At 41.7% G+C, this 17299-nt stretch overlaps 1 protein-coding gene across 5 annotated transcripts in view; it reads right to left on the bottom strand.

The window, feature by feature from the left end:
- ARHGAP24 (Rho GTPase activating protein 24) overlaps window positions 1–17299 on the bottom strand; it is a 473398-nt gene that overhangs the window by 222052 nt on the left and 234047 nt on the right. Inside the window, exon 1 of one of the 5 annotated variants that reach the window (XM_087875096.1) lies at window positions 3595–3613. The exons of 3 other annotated variants lie outside the window; for them this stretch is intronic. The gene's annotated coding sequence lies outside the window, so the exon portion shown is untranslated. Of the gene's footprint in view, window positions 1–2690; window positions 2752–3594; window positions 3614–17299 lie in introns of those variants that run through there. One more of the 5 variants, XM_087875095.1, reaches the window with a different exon arrangement.

The raw sequence follows: 17299 nt of genomic DNA, 5'->3' as shown, positions 1-17299 counted from the left end.
ATCTACGGAGCCCTCAAACAGACAGCTGAGCTGCAGGCTTAGCAAACAGCTGATTCGCCGCCGAACAGCTGAGCGGCAGAGCGCGCGCAGGGTGCATGGCATGCTGGAAAAGAACATCGCGTGCCGGACGAGAAGCTCTGACACTGCAAGGATGCAGCCAGCAAATTATTGGCATGTGAGGGGTGGGAAGTATATGGGGCAAGGCCCAGGGGGTGGAACCACGGGGCGTGGTAGAGAGCATTTAAGAGGTGGAGGGTTAAACCTCAGTAGCACTGACTTTGTTTTCTTCATTGTTTGCCACTCCGTGCCGGGTTTCACGCTTGCAAGATAAACAGTGCCACACTTAACTGCGTTGCCTGCATTTCTTGTCTGCTAAACGCTGGAACGTGACACAAAGCGCAGTCAGGTTGGCTGAGAATTCTGAGACTGTTAATCCAGTATATCAGAAAGGTTTTCGATTTTAGACAAGTGCTCAATACCCACAGCTCTTTATTAATGTGAATGGAAGAGTTATGTCTCTATGTGTTATGTCTTCTGTGGGGTTTGGCCAGGTTACCCCTCCCTTTCCTGGTTTATTCTGTATTTTTTTTTAATCATATAGTTGTATATTATGAACCTATCTACAGACAGTCTAGTGCAGGAGTAAAATCCAGCAGGTTCTGACAGGTTCTGGGGAACCAGAAGCAGAAATTTTGAGCAGTTCAGAGAACCGGTAGCGGTAATTTTGAGTAGTTCGAACAACCGGCAAATGCCACCTCTGGCTGGCCCCAGAGTGGGATGGGAATGGAGATTTTGCAGTATCCTTCCCCTGGAGTGGAGTGGGAATGGAGATTTTGCAGTATCCTTCCCCTGCCACGCCCAGCAAGCTATGCCCACCAAGCCACACCATGCCCACTAAGCCATGCCCACAGAACCGGTAGTAAAAAAAAAATGGATTTCATCACTGGTCTAGTGTCTCGGTTAAACAAATAAATAAAATTAATTCAAGCAGTTTAAAGTCAGCAATTTTAAGTCTAGACATAACACCAGCAATGTATGCCTTCAAAATTGCAACCTAAGTTTTACAGACTGAAATCTTTGGAGGAAAAAAAAAATCAATGTATGCTATATGTGAAAAGTGAGTTATGACTATAGCTTAACAACTATTGACAACAAAAAGTCTTATGCCAATTTAAACAGAAACACATTCTATAATCATATTTTTGTAGATCACTGTCTAGTTTGTCAGATATGCAGCCTGACACAAGATACACAATCTACTTGGCAGATTCCTTATGTTCTTAACCAAAGACCTTTGCAAGACCTATAGGGGAAATCTGTATGGAAAGAATCAACACACGTGAAGTTTGCCCATATATTACCACTCAACACTTTTAATTCTCATGTATGTATCCTCTTCCAGTGATCAATTATTTTTACCCCTCACTTTTTTCTATTCATTCTTTTGTTCATTCATTCATTCATTCATTCATTCATTCATTCATTCATTCATTCATATGAATAAATACCGTATCAGCTATATGATCTATATGAGCTATGCAATCACTCATTGTGCCCAGAGAGAGAAATATCTGATCAAACTCACACCTCCTGATTGGGAGGCGAGAGCTTCAGCTCTGGGCCATCATGCAGCTCTACCTGCTCGATCAATAATCTTCCCTTATCTAAAAAAAAAAACCTAAGCAGGATTGGATTTAGTTAAAATGTGTAGGAGAGACAATGTTGCAAAACCAATCAGAATTGGTTTTCCCTATGACAGCCCATGGAAGAGGAAGTTGGGTTTGAAGCCATAGAATAAAAAGAGTAACCATGCCTTTGAAGTTTGGTGTTGGAGAAGATCATTGAAAATACCAGGAATAGCCAAGAAAGCAAACAAATGGATCATAGAGCAAATCAATCCAGAGTCCTCACTTGAGGCACAAATGATCATTTGTGCAATGATCATATGTTGGCCACATTATGTGAAGACCTAGCTGTCTAGAGAAGATGATCATGCTCGGAAAGATAGAAGGGAACAGAAAAGGAGGACAAGCAGCAGCAAGATGGATGAACTCAATTAGAGTAGTGATGTAGTATGTGCAACATTGGAACAGCTTAAGGACCAGGCTGAGTACAGATCATCCTGGAAATAACCTACATGGTCTCTAAGATCAACACTAACTTGATGGCATATCATCATCATCATCATCATCATCATCATCATCATCATCATCATCATCAAGATTGACTGAAAAGTTAAAAAAAGAAGGAAGAACTTGATCACAAATCATTCCATATTGTTTCCAAGAAACCTACACAGGCACGTACATTAAATCACCTAGTCACAACTTTAACTCAAGTAAACTTCCCTTTTTTTTCCTCCCTCATCTAGCATTTTGGAGAAAATATGTCTTGAAAAGGGGGTACATATGAGGCAGGGGGTGGGGGTTGTATGTGTGTGGGAGAGCCAGCAACCATGACCCCATGAGAAAGTCTATTCCCATTATTATATAGCATAAGAAGAATGTAATGTATGCAATTGCATTGACTGGAGGAGAGAAATGAAATGGCAACGAGAAGTACATTGGGTTTATAATTCCAATCAGATCATCTCCCAAACAAGATGTCTACCTCTGATCTCCATTCTTGGCATGTGTTAATTTATTCAGATCTAGGGTCAGTGGTGGGATTCAATCGGTGTAACAACTTACCTTCTACTGCAGCCCCGGTGAGTAAAACATCTGAGGAGAGACAATCCGCTCTGCCGTGCCTATCAGCTGGGCTTCAAACAAAGGAAATATAGGTTGGTATAGTGCAGGGGCAGGCGGACGGGCCCAGCTGATCATCGGAGTGAACCGGTTTGCTCTCAGCTGATTGTCAGAGCTACCAGTTTGCCCGAACTGGTCTGAACCGGCTGAATCCCACCCCTGTCTAGAATGCTTTCAGACTCCTAGCACCAAAAATGAATTGGTAGGTAAGACAAGGAGAGCAATTTTATTTCAAGGTGGTGCAAAGCTTCCACCATGGATGCTAGAGATTCTTCAGCAAATTAGCCTTCTTGTATTATCACCTCTCAAGCTCCTCTCCTCCTCAACTACACATGACTTAAAAGGTAGCTAAAATGCATACTTGTTAATGCAAATTCTGTTAAGGAATTAACAGAGCAAGTAGTTCATACATCTGCTTAACTACACTTGTCCATTCATAGTTGCAGGCTTAACAAACATGAACTTTATATCCTCCAGACCAAATATGTTTTTTTTTAAAAAAAACCTTTCATCAACCTTATTCTAACAAGTTCACTCTTTCCTTCCTTTCTATCACTACCCAGGAAAAAAAATAATCTTTAACATGACCTGGAAATGAGAACCGTTTCTCATGTGACTTCTCTGCAGCCCCCAAACCAGAAATAAATCACATGCACTCAAGTCACCCAAGAAAATAAAATTTTATACAGAAAATCTGCTTGGTATAAGAAACCCTAACATGTCTCTTTGGTTGGACAGGATTATGATGAAAACTGTGCGGAGAAGATTAAAAAAAAATCACATAAATTCAACCCAAGTCCAATATTAAAGTAATATGATAGTTGATAGAAAGATAAAATAAAGGTACCTTGATTTTAATAAGTCTGACCGTTTTGGCATAGATTTTTTTCGTCTCCAGTACAGCTATCTCAACTTCCTAAACCTGCAGTTCAAATGAAATGGTTTGGTTTGTTCATCTGACAAGCAATGGCAAAGTAATTTTTTTTACTCCTGGAAAAAAAAATGGAGTTGGATCTAAGCCACTGTAGTTACTATTTATTTTAAGCACTTGGGGGCCAATGGGGAAATAAAACCCATATTTCCTCCTCTTATGGCTTAGCCAACATCTATTCTCCCATGGCTTTAAGAGAGAAAGAACAAGAAAGAATTTGATGCTATAAATAAGCGGAATGCACAAATGCTGTAAATTTTGCTATTTTACAGGAGCTTTAGCTACAGCCAAATCCAGGTTTTTCTGAACAGAAAATATGCTTGAAAAATATTGTGCAATGGCTGGTAGGTTCAAATTATTCTTGGGTGAAACAGGCTTTCTGGATATTGTGTTTCCCCGAAAATAAGACCCACCTCAAAAACAAGCCCTAGCCTGATTTTTTGGGGTGGGCCTAATATAAACTCGATCCCAAAAATAAGCCCTGGGGATGGGCGTGGCCAGCATGAAAGGCGAAGAGCATGTGGGGGCTGATGGTGTCTAGCCGCAGCCCGCCAGACCTTTGGTGCAGGGCAAATACTATTAATTCCATATATTTCAACTGGGGTTTATGCCTGTTTTTCCTCCCACTGAAATTGCCTTGTTTAACCCATCGGATTATTATTGCTGAAAGAGAGGCAGAGGGAATGGAACCCTTCTGGTTCTCTTTGACCTTTCAATGGCTTTCTTTCAATTCTTCTACAGATGTTTTCCTAGCCTTGATATGATTCCACTCCTAACTAGATGGCTCTCCCCTAAAATATGATGCTCCTGAGTCAGTAGAAGGGTTTCCGCTCAATTCCATAGGATATACTCTGTGAGGTGCCACATGGTTCCATTTTTATCTCTATCTTCTTCAGTAACTACATCAGGGGTGTCAAACTCAAGGCCCGGGGGCCAAATCTGGCACGCGGGGTGCTTAGATCTGGCCCATGGGGCTGCCCTGGAAACAGAAAAGGATCGGACCATGGTTCATCTGCCAAGAAAAATGGAGCTGAGGAGGTTGCCCATGTGAGCTCCGTTTTCGCTGGCAGAGGGATGCAAGAGGCCATCACAGCCAAAAACGGAGCTCAGGAGCCAATTTTTACTGGCAGAGTGCTTGGGCTGCCACAAATGCCCCCAACATGAGTGACATCGAGGTGACCACGCCCACCTGGGTCACTCCCACCCTGGCCCCCCGAGGTCAAACACAACCCTGATGCAGCCCTCAATGAAATCGAGTTTGACACCCCTGATCTACATCAACTATTGAATGAGCTCATTCAGAGGTAGCTTGTCATTATATCCTGATGACACCTAGCTCTGTTTCTTTCATTGGATTCAGATGAAGATGAAATTATAGAATCCGTTCCTAGCTGCCTAATGGTCTGGATGAAGCCCAACAAACTGAAGCTCAGTCCAGACAAGACAGTGAATAGTTATCTCCCTGAGTGATAGTCAAATTGTTTGGAATAGAGCTGTATTCTTCTAGTATTCTGTATTCTGTATTCTTTCCGGGTCGGGCAAACTGGTAGCAGCAACTGCGGAAGGCTCCGCCCACTCACCCGGATGTAATGCGCGAGCACTGCACATGCACAGAAGCCCGTGCGCGTGCGCAGACAAGGTGCATCTGCTCACATTTGTAGACCGGTAGGGAAGGTAAGTGAATCCCACCACTGCACTGATCTAATAATCATATCACCCTATCTGCTCTATAGGTAGTCACTGAGCCAGTGGCCATATGGTGAAATTACTAATGCTTAGTAATTCTTCACACACAAATGCAACCACAGAACATTTATGCATCCTACTTTGCGGATACTGGTTCTTCATTTAAAGAATCTTTCATTTGGTGGGCCATCACAGCAAAGTTAGACTCAGCGTTTCCAATTGTGATGAAACATATTGGATTTCTAGTTAAATGATATTACGTATTTCTAAAATCACATCTTTTTTACAAACATTAACATTTCTGAAGTTCCCTGAAAGATCATGAATGGGTAGCCAGGCCAGCTACACAATTGATTTACACCAACAATACATTTCTTCTTAGTTCATGTTCCTAGATTAATTTAAAAATAAAATTGAATTATATTAAATAGAATTAGGGCAAAAAAAATAGGACAACTTATTGTTTGGGGATGTTTAGTAGGCTTCCCAAATTTTACTTAAATGTGTTGTTATTGGAGAAGGATTTTCAGCTTTGGGATTTCATTTGATTAAGAAATCAAAAGTATCTTTTGTGTGTATTCATTCTTCCACAATGGAAAATAGGTCTAAGAAGCCTCTTATTCTCTGCTTCAAGGAACTATTTCTTATTTAGAATGTAATTTCCCCTTTCAGATTAATAAGAAATACAGTTAATTTGTTTTGTGTTTGGATTGGGGTGATAAGAAGGAAGCGCAAAAGCAATTTAGTGAAACTAATTATTACATGAATTATACCATTAATTTCAGAAAGAATATTGACCAAGCCTCAACGATACTCATGAATACTATTGTATTTACTGTTATTTTTCAGTGTCTTTTACATAGTGAACTGCCCAGAATTACTGGGAGCCAAACAGTCAATGAATGAATGAATGAATGAATGAATCAATCAATCAATCAATCAATCAATCAATCCATGTCACAAATAACTGTCTTAGAAAGGGCAGCATATTAGATTTTAATAAGTAGTGCATGTTAACATATTCATGTCTGTCTTTTGATCTAGCTTTTCACAAGTAGTAGTTGTGCCATAACTGAATCCCAAGAACCTGGGAACGAAGATATTATCTCCACATCTGCAGCTTGCAGATGAGGTTTTATGTTTACAAATATAGGAGGGGCACAAGCTGGTCACGATCTAAGATCTTGAGGTTGCCACCAGGGGTGGGTTCTACTTACCTTTACTACCGGTTCGCAATGGGATCGCGCACTCACTCGCTTCACTCGCATGTACGCCTTGCTTCTGCGCATGCGCAGATCGCTGATGATGAGATCCGGGGTGGTAGGCAGGGCCTCCCACTGGTTTTACTACCGGTTCTTGCGAACCGGTCTGAACCAGGGGCAACCCACCACTGGTTGCCACCTGGCCAAATGATTCTTCCCAAGCAAAAACACAACAAGTGTTTGTGTACAAAAGCATCATTAGCCAAGTGAAAAATTTCAGACCAAAATACTTATTTTCATCATTCTTTCCGGCACGCATCTCTGTGAAAGTGGCCTTCACGCTGTTTTTGTTCTGGCTTCCATAAAAATTGGGAACCTGTTTATTTCATGCATCTAAAAATTTAAAAGTTTAATAAATCTGGCAGGCACCCTGAATGTTAGATTGCAATCCAAGTTCCATTGACTGTAGAGCAGCCATATTCATGCTGTAAATAAGCATGCCAGACATTATCTCTCTGTGCTCCTTAGGATGTTGTAATGAGATCAATCAGAAATCTGCTCACATCAGGAAGGCACATTTGAGACTCTTTTGCATCATTTACACAACATTTAACAACTTCTAAGAGAGACTAATGATGCTTAGCTTTATTGCACTTGTCCAAGCTTCCTCATTTAACTGATTTCCTGAACTGCATAAGTTGCATTCATTTTAACTGCCGATATACCTTGCAATCTATCCGGTTTTGCTAAAATTGATTCCACCTGCCACTTCATCAGATAGAACTGTGTATGATTGGATCTAAAACCTGTGGTTTTTCCCAAAATAAGGAAGAATCCAAGACCATGCTTTTCACATAGGTAGCACTGAAGATCTTGGAGCCTTAGTAGACAACCATTAAATATGAGCCAGAAGTGTGCAGCGGCAGCCAAAAAAGCCAATGCAATCCTAAAATGTGTTTAATTAAAAAAAAAATAAAACCAACTAAATTGCATTAACAGAGGTATACAATCAAGATCAAGTGAGGTACTAATACCGCTCTATAAAGCCTTAGTAAGACCACACCTAGAATACTGCATCCAGTTTTGGTCATCACACTATAAAAAAGATGTTGAGACTCTAGAAAGAGTGCAGAGAAGAGCAACCAGGATGATTAGAGGACTGGAGACTAAAACATATGAAGAACAGGAACTGGGCCTGGCTAGTCTAGTGAAGAGAAGGACCAGGGGAGACATGATAGCAGTCTTCCAATAGTTGAGGGGCTGCCACAGAGAGGAGGGGATCAAGTTATTTTCCAAGGCACCTGAAGGCCAGACAAGGAATAATGGATGGAAACTGATCAAGGAGAGATTCAACCTGTCAATAAGGAAAAAATTTCTGACAGTGAGAACAATCAACCAGTGGAACAGAAGTTGCCTTCGGAGGTTGTGGGAGCTTCATCACTGGAGGCTTTCAAGAAAAGATTGGACTGCCATTTGTCAGAAATGATGTCGGGTCTCCTGCTTGGGCAGGGGGTTGGACTAGATGACCTACAAGGTCCCTTCCAACTCTGTTAATCTGTAATCTGAAGATTGTTCACCACCTAGAGTCACTTGCTGAGATGGAAAACCATAGACATTGACTGAATAAATAAATAGATTGAAGGTAATTTTACTGTATTATCGAACCCAATCAAGATTTTTATCAGTTTGAAATTCCCAGGAAATCTGTAAAACACCCCTCACTTTTCCTAATTATTCACTTTTAATGATAGGTTGCAAAGATCACAAGGTTTTTTTCACCTATCTTCTATAAATTATATAAATTATTTTAATTTTCTATATAAAATAACCATATATATATATCCCTGATCACATTGGCTATTACAATTTGAAGATGCGCAGCAGAATTAAATCTTTCTAATTTGCTTATCGGGTACCCTGAACATGAATCCGGTCTTAGAAACAGGAGAGATCACACGCCTCAGAAATTCAAATGGTCCATGGGATTCTCAGTCCAAAAGAGATGTTAGATACACTATCTGAAGATCCTCTTTAAAAGTGATGATTGTATCTTTTAGAATGCATAATCATACCAGATCTCATCAGATTCACTCATACCAGTGAATCAAATGAGAATGTATGATATGAACTGTGCTCAGGGATAAGTTTCAGGACTAATGCACACGCTTTAAGATCTACCTGGATTATGCATTTAATCTATCGTATTTTTCAGAGTATAAGACGCACCTTCCCCCCCCAAAAGGGGGTGAAAATTTAGGTGCATACCGAATGTAGCCCCGCCCACCCACTGGCCCCCACCCTTTGGCCTCTGCCTCACAGCAGTTACCTCCTTGCAAACAAACAGCAAGAAAAAACAGCTCCTTTCAGCTTCAGCACAGCCTAATTAGCACAAGTTGATTGGATCGGCCTCCTGACTCTCAGCTGTTTTGCTCTCAGCTGTTTTGCCCAGGCCTCTGCTGCTTGCTGCAAGGAGGTAAATTGCTGGAGCAGATTTTTTTTTTCCTTGTGCTAATCAAGCTATGCTGAAAACGAAAATGAAAGTAAAGCAGGCTGTTTGCTGTTTGTTGCAAGGAGGAAAATTGCTCAGAGCCAGAGGGAGATTTCTTTTTCTTCTTTTCCTCACCCAAAAAGGTAGGTGCGTCTTATACTCCGAAAAATATGGTATTAATTCTAGTGACAAAAATTTTGAACTAAAAATTGCTACTATTGTCATCTAGTATTTGAAAAAAAAAAGTCTAAACATTACTGGGTCAGATATAACTTTAATACAGGTATTAAAGTTGCGTGGAAGGCGGGCGCGAGCAAGGCGCATGCACGAAAGGCGAACCGGTCCTAACAATACGTGAAACCCACCTCTGCATGGTTACAAAATCATCATTTTAAAACATTTGTTTTAAAGCCTAGGAGTTGATTTCCTCTTTCAAATAACAAATCAATAATGAATTCATCTCTAGCTGCCACTTTTTCATTTGGGGAGATTTATTAAGAATTTTAAATCCCCAAATCAAGCATATTACCATTTTCTCATTCCTAATTTTTGGATATTTGAATAAGCAGTTTCGTATTCAACCACTTGGGATGCAGATCAAATAGAAACACAACTCCCATCCACCCCCAATAATGCTGCATACATTCCTGGAAACTGCATGATTTACTTATTGGGTAATCAATTTTTAAGCAGATCTGAAGACAATATTTATCATCTTCCTATTAAAAGGCAGAGTACAGGAGACAGGCAGCAGGATTTTTTTTTTCCTACTGGCTGAAGCCATCATTTTTTCAATTATTATTATCAGCAATTTCTTTGAAAGGTATTGTGAGTCTCTACAATTGCCACCGCTTATCAAACCCAGAGTTAATTAAGCAAAATTAAAACCTGAAATAATTTACTTATAAGGTTTTCTTAAAACTGATTTTTTCCCAAGGAGCTAAATTCTCCATTTTTAAATATTGCTTTCCTATGTCTATGGAGATTCACAGTCATCCAGGTCATGGTGAAGACACAGATAAACTCTGAGGACACAGATAAACCTCCCAAGTGGCCCCAATGACTCTCTAAAAGAATGCAAACAACCAGCTATCTGCAAGGAATATAAATCCTTCCATTCCCTGCCATCCAGTCAGAGCTGAAGAAGCTTCTTGGATGAGAAGTGAAACGTCTTCAGAGAAAACCAGAAAGCCCAGTTGCCTCTTGAAAAAAAAAAAAAAAGCACCTCTAGGATTACCGTATTTTTCGGACTATAAAACACACTTTTTTGTCTCCCAAAAGAGGATAAAAATGTCTGTGTGTCTTATAGACCGAATATTGCTGAAGCCCCGCCCACCCACCGACTGTTTTTTATTTTCAGGCCTGTTTTCAGGCCTTCTTTCAGCCCATTTTCGGGGCTTTTTTCAGTCTGTTTTCAAGGCTTTTTTTTAGCCTGTTTTTTTCCCAAAAAAATAGGCTGACAAAAGCCTCAATAACGGGCCAAAACAAGTCTCGAAAATGGGCTGAAAAAAGCCTTGAAAACAGGCAGAAAAAAGGCTGGAAAAGGGCAAAAAAATAAAAGCCCGAAAAAAAGGCCGAAAATGGGATGCGTGGAAGCCAAAAACTTTTTTTGTTGTTGTTTTCCTCTTCTAAATTTAGGTGCGTCCAGGGGTGGGTTCTAAATTTTTTTACTACCGGTTCTGTGGGCGTGGCTTATTTTGTGGGTGTGGCTTGGAGGTCATGTGACTAGGTGGGCGTGGCTAGCTGGTCAGAGTCATTTCTGGAAGGTCCTCGCACTTACGACCAGCCCTCGCACTTACGACCCGACCCATTTGTTTGCTTTTAACACTGATCAGCTGTAGGACGGCCCTTTGAAGCCCCAGGCAAGAGTTTAAACAGTTTTTTTCCCTCTAGTCATCAGCTGGGACTCAGGAGGCAGCAATAGATTGGGGGTGGGACCAAATTAAAGGTAAGAATAACATGGGTGGGTGGGTGGGTGGGGGAGAACCGGTTCGGTGACGTCATATCGGCCGAATCGGACCGAACCGGGAGGAACCCACCACTGGGTGCATCTTATAGTCCAAAAAACATGGTAGTCTCCTATCTCCATTCCATTAAACCACTGTTTTTCAACCATGGCAACTTTAAGATGCGTGGACTTGAAGTCCATGCATCTTAAAGTTGCCAAGGTTGAGAAACACTGCATTATACTAAGCAAATGTTCTCAGTGTGTGATTTAACACCAGAATGAAATATTTTGAAGCGTGTGGAGGAAAATGAGTGAGGCATTTCAGGCACAGAAAGTTTATCTCCCCTTTTCTTTCTTTCTTTCTTTCTTTCTTTCTTTCTTTCTTTCTTTCTTTCTTTCTTTCTTTCTTTCTTTTTCTTTCTTTTCCTTTCCTTTCTTTCTTTTTCTTTCCTTCCTTTCTTTCTTTCTTTCTTTCTTTTTTAAGAGAAAAACCATTTCTGCTGATTTCTTACTTCGTTGGAAAGCTTCCTAATGTTTATTTGACTTGTCACAACTCAAGTGTTTTGGCACAGACAACTTCAATTTGTCATTTTCTGTTGCTCTTGATGACTGTTAGAGCTCTCAGCCACCAAGGGCTGTATATCATTCAGTGAGGTTATGAAAAAGAGAACAAGGATGGAGGGAAAGAGTGGGAAAAATATCAAATTCATTGTCCAATCATAATTCATAGCTGGATTCGAAGGGGAAGCTAAGCAATTGTTTTATATGGCCCATTCTAAAGCTCGACAACCACAGGTTTTTCCTGCATTGTCATTTTACAACTAAATTGGACAAATGGGAGCTATCTTGATGAGAAAAAACCCAGAGGCAGGTGGACAAATATGAGATAGTGGGCTCATTTTTCTGCCCTATTTCATAGTGAAGGTTGGAAGGCTTGGCAAATAGTACACAGCAGTGGAGAAATAGGGAATTACTCTGAGTGAACTCCACCTTATTCCAGTTACTAAGCGTTCTTGAACTTTTGAAAACAACAATGCATTTGCCATGTAGAAATATATAGAACTAATAATTTCAATAAAAGTTCCAATAAAGGAGAATAGAGTAAGGTTCTATATCTAGGCAAGAAAAACCAAATGCACAGGTATAGTATAGGTCAGGGGTGTCAAACTCGATTTCATTGAAGGCCACATCAGGGTTGTGTTTGACCTTGGGGGCCAGGATGGGCATGGCCAGGGTGGATGTGGTCAGGTCGACATCATTTGCGTTGGGGGCACCTGTGGTGGCCTGAGTGATCTGCTAGCAAAAACGGGCTCCCGAGCGCCATTTTAACCTGCAATGGCCTCCTGCAACCTTCTGCCAGTGAAAATGAAGCTTGGGAGGGCCACCTGTGGCCCGTTTTAGGCTGCGACGGTTCCTGCAACCCTCTGCCAGCGAAAACGGAGCCACCCTCCTGAGTTCCATTTTCACTGGCAGACGCACCACGGGCCGGTCCTTTGCTGTTTCCAGGGCAGTCCCGTGGGCCACATCTAAGCACCCCATGGACCGGATTCAGTCCCCAGGCCTTGAGTTTTACACCCCTGGTATAGGTGGTACCTCGCTCAATAGTAGTAACTGTGAGAGGGATCTTGGAGTCCTAACGGACAATCACTTTAATATGTGAATTGCAGCAGCCAAAAAGGCTAATGCAATCCTAGGCACACTTGGAATTCTGCATCCAGTTTTGCTCGCCATAATGTAAAAAAAGATGTTCAGACTCTAGAAAGAGTGCAGAGAACAGCAACAAAGATCACTGGGGACTGGAGGATAAAACATATAAAGAATGGTTGGTGGAATTGGGTATGTCTAGTTTGATGAAAAGAAGGACTAGGGGTGACAAAAAGAAGAGGGAATCAACCTATTCCCAAAGCACCTGAAGGCAGGAAAAGAAGCAATGGGTGGAAACTAATCAAGGAGAGAAGCAACCTAGAACTAAGGAGAAATTTCCTGACAGTTTGAACAATTAATAAGTGGAACAACTTGCCTCCAGAGGTTGTGACTGCTCCAACACTGGAAGTTTTTAAGAAGAGATTAGACAACTCACTTGCCTGAAATGGTAGAGGGCAGGTATGCAACCTTTTTGCCATCATGTGCCAAAAGCGGGGGAAGCACGGGGGGGGTCATGTGCATGCATGCCCACACCCATAATTCTTTGTGCCCCACTCCTGAGCATGTGTGCGTGACCCCCCCCCCCGCGCTTCCCCTGGTTTTGGCATGCAATGGCACGGTGGGCCCGGTAGGCCTGTTTTTCACCCTCCCAGGCTCCAGAGTCTTTCTAGGAGACTGGGGAGGGCGAAAACAGCTTTCCCCACCTCCCCCCGGAGGCCCTTTGAAGGCCAGAAATCACCTATTTGCTGACTTTCAGTGGGCCCAGAAGGCCTAAAAATCAGCTGGTCGGTGCGCGCATGTGTGTCGGAGCTGAGCTCGTGTGCCCACCGATATGGCTCAATATGCCACCTGTGGCACGCGTGCCATAGGTTCGCCATCACAGGTATTAGATTTCCCGCCTGAGCAGGGGGTTGGACTAGAAGACCTCCAAGGTCCCTTCCAACTCTGTTATTCTGTTATTTGTAGCTCTTGGTTTACATGAGGGGTCCTCAATGTTCTTTGAGCTTGATTGTTTTCTTGGAGATGTTTCATTATCCAAACTAGGTAACATCATCCATGTTACCTAGTCAGCACTCAGCACGGATGATGTCATGTTATATAGTTTGGGTAACGAAACATCTGAAAACCAACTAAGTTCAGAAAGCACCAAGGGCTCCTCAGATCTAAAGTTAGTTGCAGCTCCCTCTGGATCATATTAACTCCAATGTAATGGAAATGGTGACTCTGACATCAGCCCATTCTTACTTAAAAGTCATTTCGATCCAAATCGCTTCAAGCATACTTTTCAAGGTTGTCCATAAAGTGTCTTCAACATGGCTCATTTAAAGATAAAATGTACTGCCAACTGGACAGTTTACGGCATCTAGTTTTCTATCCACTTCACTTGTGTTGGTCAACAACCTTAGTTTTTTCAGTGAATGGTCTCATTCGAGACAATGATGAATTCGCATACAGACGGGAGGTTGAACAACTAGCCTCGTGGTGCGACCGGAACAATCTGGAACTGAACACACTCAAAACCATAGAAATTGTGGTAGATTTTAGGAGAAACCCTCCCATACTTCCACCTCTCACAATACTAGACAACACAGTATCAACAGTAGAGACCTTCAAATTTCTAGGTTCTACCATATCGCAAGATCTAAAATGGACAGCTAACATCAAAAACATCATCAAAAAAGGACAACAAAGAATGTTCTTTGAACTCAGAAAGCTCAAACTGCCTAAGGAGCTGCTGATCCAGTTCTACAGAGGAATTTTTGAGTCTGTCATCTGCACCTCTATAACTCTCTGGTTTGGCTCTGCAACCCAACAAGATAGACACAGACTTCAAAGGATAATTAGAACTGCAGAAAAAAACAATTGCTACCAACCTGCCTTCCATTGAGGACCTGTATACTGCACGAGTCAAAAAGAGGGCTGTGAAAATATTTACAGACCCCTCGCATCCTGGACATAAACTGTTTCAACTCCTACCCTCAAAATGACTCTATAGAGCACTGCACACCAGAACAACTAGACACAAGAACAGTTTTTCCCCGAACGCCATCACTCTGCTAAACAAATAATTCCCTCAACACTGTCAAACTATTTACTAAATCTGCACTACTATTAATCTCATCATTCCCATCACCCATCTCCTTCCACTTATGACTGTATGACTGTAACTTTGTTGCTTGTATCCTTACGATTTATATTGATATTGATTGTTTCCTGATTACTTATGTGTACCCTATGACTATCATTAAGTATTGTACCTTAAGCACCCGGAGGCTCCAACTGGCGCAGAGTGCGGCTGCACGGGTGGTAATGGGAGCGACATGGCGCTCCCATGTAACACCTCTCCTGCGCGAGCTGCACTGGCTCCCGGTGGTCTTCCGGGTGCGCTTCAAGGTTTTGGTTACCACCTTTAAAGCGCTCCATGGCTTAGGACCTGGTTATCTATGGGACCGCCTACTACCACCAATAGCCTCCCACCGGCCAGTACGCTCTCATAGAGAGGGACTCCTCCGGGTGCCGGCAGCCAAACAGTGTCGACTGGCGGCCCCTAGAGGGAGAGCCTTCTCTGTGGGGGCACCTACCATCTGGAATGAGCTCCCCCCGGAGATACGGATGATCCCAGATCTGCGCACCTTCCGCCGCGCTGTGAAGACCTTTTTATTCCATCAGGCGGGCTTGGCCTAATCTCTTCCCTTTTTTAAATATGTAAATTTTAATCTGTTTTTAAATTATTGGGGTGTTTTAATCTGTCTGGGCCAAAATGATTTAATTTGATTTTATCTGGTTTTTAAATTTTTTGTATCTATGTATTTTATTGTTTGGCTGTTCACCGCCCTGAGTCCTTCAGGAATAGGGCGGTATACAAATCAAATAAACTAAACTAAACTAAACTAAACTAAACTAAACTAAACCTTAGAATTCTTGATGAACGTATCTTTTCTTTTTTGTACACTGAAAGCATATGCACCAAGACAAATTCCTTGTGTGTCCAATCACACTTGGCCAATAAAATTCTATGGTTCTACTGCCAACTGGGCAGTTTATAGCATCTCAACAACCTTCGTTTTTTCAGTTCTAAGCCAGCATCAAAATCAAGACCTACTAGAAATCTGTACAAGATGGTTACTGGGCCTCATTTCACTAGATTTTTGGTAACTTGTACGCACCTGATACTGTGATAGAAAATTAAATATGGAGAAGTATTGTAAAACCACATTCGGCAAAAATCAAAGAAGCCATAATACTTAACAAGCTGTTTTGGTTTGGTTCGCATTCTCTTGTGCACATTAATTCTACACTTTGTGGCAATAAATGCAAAACAAAAATGTTCAGGCCAGCAGTCTCATTACTGCCTGAAGTTCATTAAAAAAAAAAAAAGACTTTGATGACATAAACAATTTGACGCTAACTACTTTGCTCTCAGAGCTAAATCAATAGCATGGTAGTTGCTAAAAGGGTAGCGTCAAACTACAGTTTGTCTCTGGCTAATGGTGTCAGTAAAAGGTGATCTCAGAGTAGGATACAAAAGGTCATAACCAAATTATTCCGGATCAATCCGAGCATCATCGCTTGGGAAGATTCCCATTGATTGTGTACATTTGGGTTTTATGAGCTTCTAGATATCTTTTAAATTCTGTGAGCTCATTATATCAAGTGACAACAGTACTTCTTTGTCAGTATTTAGAATAATAATAATGAAAAAAAGATAAATCCCCGAAAAAGATTATAATTTAGCATTTCAATTGCAAACAGATTTCCAAATAGCCACTGGATCAGGGGTGAAATCCAGCAGGTTCTGACAGGTTCTGGAGAACCGGTAGCAGAAATTTTAAGTAGTTTGGAGAACCAGCAAATACTACTTCTGGCTGGCCCCAGAGTGGGGAGGGAATGGAGATTTTGCAGTATCCTTCCCCCAGGAAGGATTTTGCAGTATCCTTCCCCTGGATTGGGGTGCGAATGGAGATTTTGCAGTATCCTTCCCCTGCCACGCCCACCAAGCCACGTCCACCAAGCCATGCCCACAGAACCGGTAGTAAAAAAATTTGGATTTCACTATTGCACTGGATGTATGTGGGTGATTAAGAAAAAAGAAGAAGCTTTTATTGGAGAAATGAAACTAAATATATTGAGAAGATAAAAGGTAACGGTAAAGGTTCCCTTCGCACAAATGTGCTAGTCATTACCAACTCTAGGGGGTGGTGCTCATTTCCGTTTCAAAGCCGAAGAGCCAGCACTGTCTGAAGATGTCTCCGTGGTCATGTGGCTGGCATGACTAAACGCCAAAAGCGTATGGAACGCTGTTACCTTCCCACCAAAGGTGGTTCCTATTTTTCTATTTGCATTTTTTACGTGCTTTCGAACTGCTAGGTTGGCAGAAGCTGGGACAAGTAATGGGAGCTCACCCCGTTACGTGGCACTAGGGATTCGAACCGCTGATCGACAAGCTCAGCATCCTAGCCACTGAGCCACTGCGTCCCTTATTGAGAAGATAGTGCTGCAGTTTTTCTCTTGGTATGAAGAGAATGGACATGGTTAAGTCTTTTTTTCTCTCTCTCTCTCTCTGATCTATCCTGGTTTAATAGAGAAATTCAATCCATTTTAAAGCCCAGCTCTAGGGAAAGATTTCGCATCTGGTAGACGTTCAGGCTGTTT

Source organism: Pantherophis guttatus, chromosome 8 (assembly GCF_059756535.1).
Source record: "Pantherophis guttatus breed Tessera chromosome 8, ASM5975653v1, whole genome shotgun sequence".
Lineage (NCBI taxonomy): Eukaryota > Metazoa > Chordata > Lepidosauria > Squamata > Colubridae > Pantherophis > Pantherophis guttatus.
Note: the sequence above shows the minus strand (reverse complement) of the source record. Positions and strands in the feature narration are given on the sequence as shown.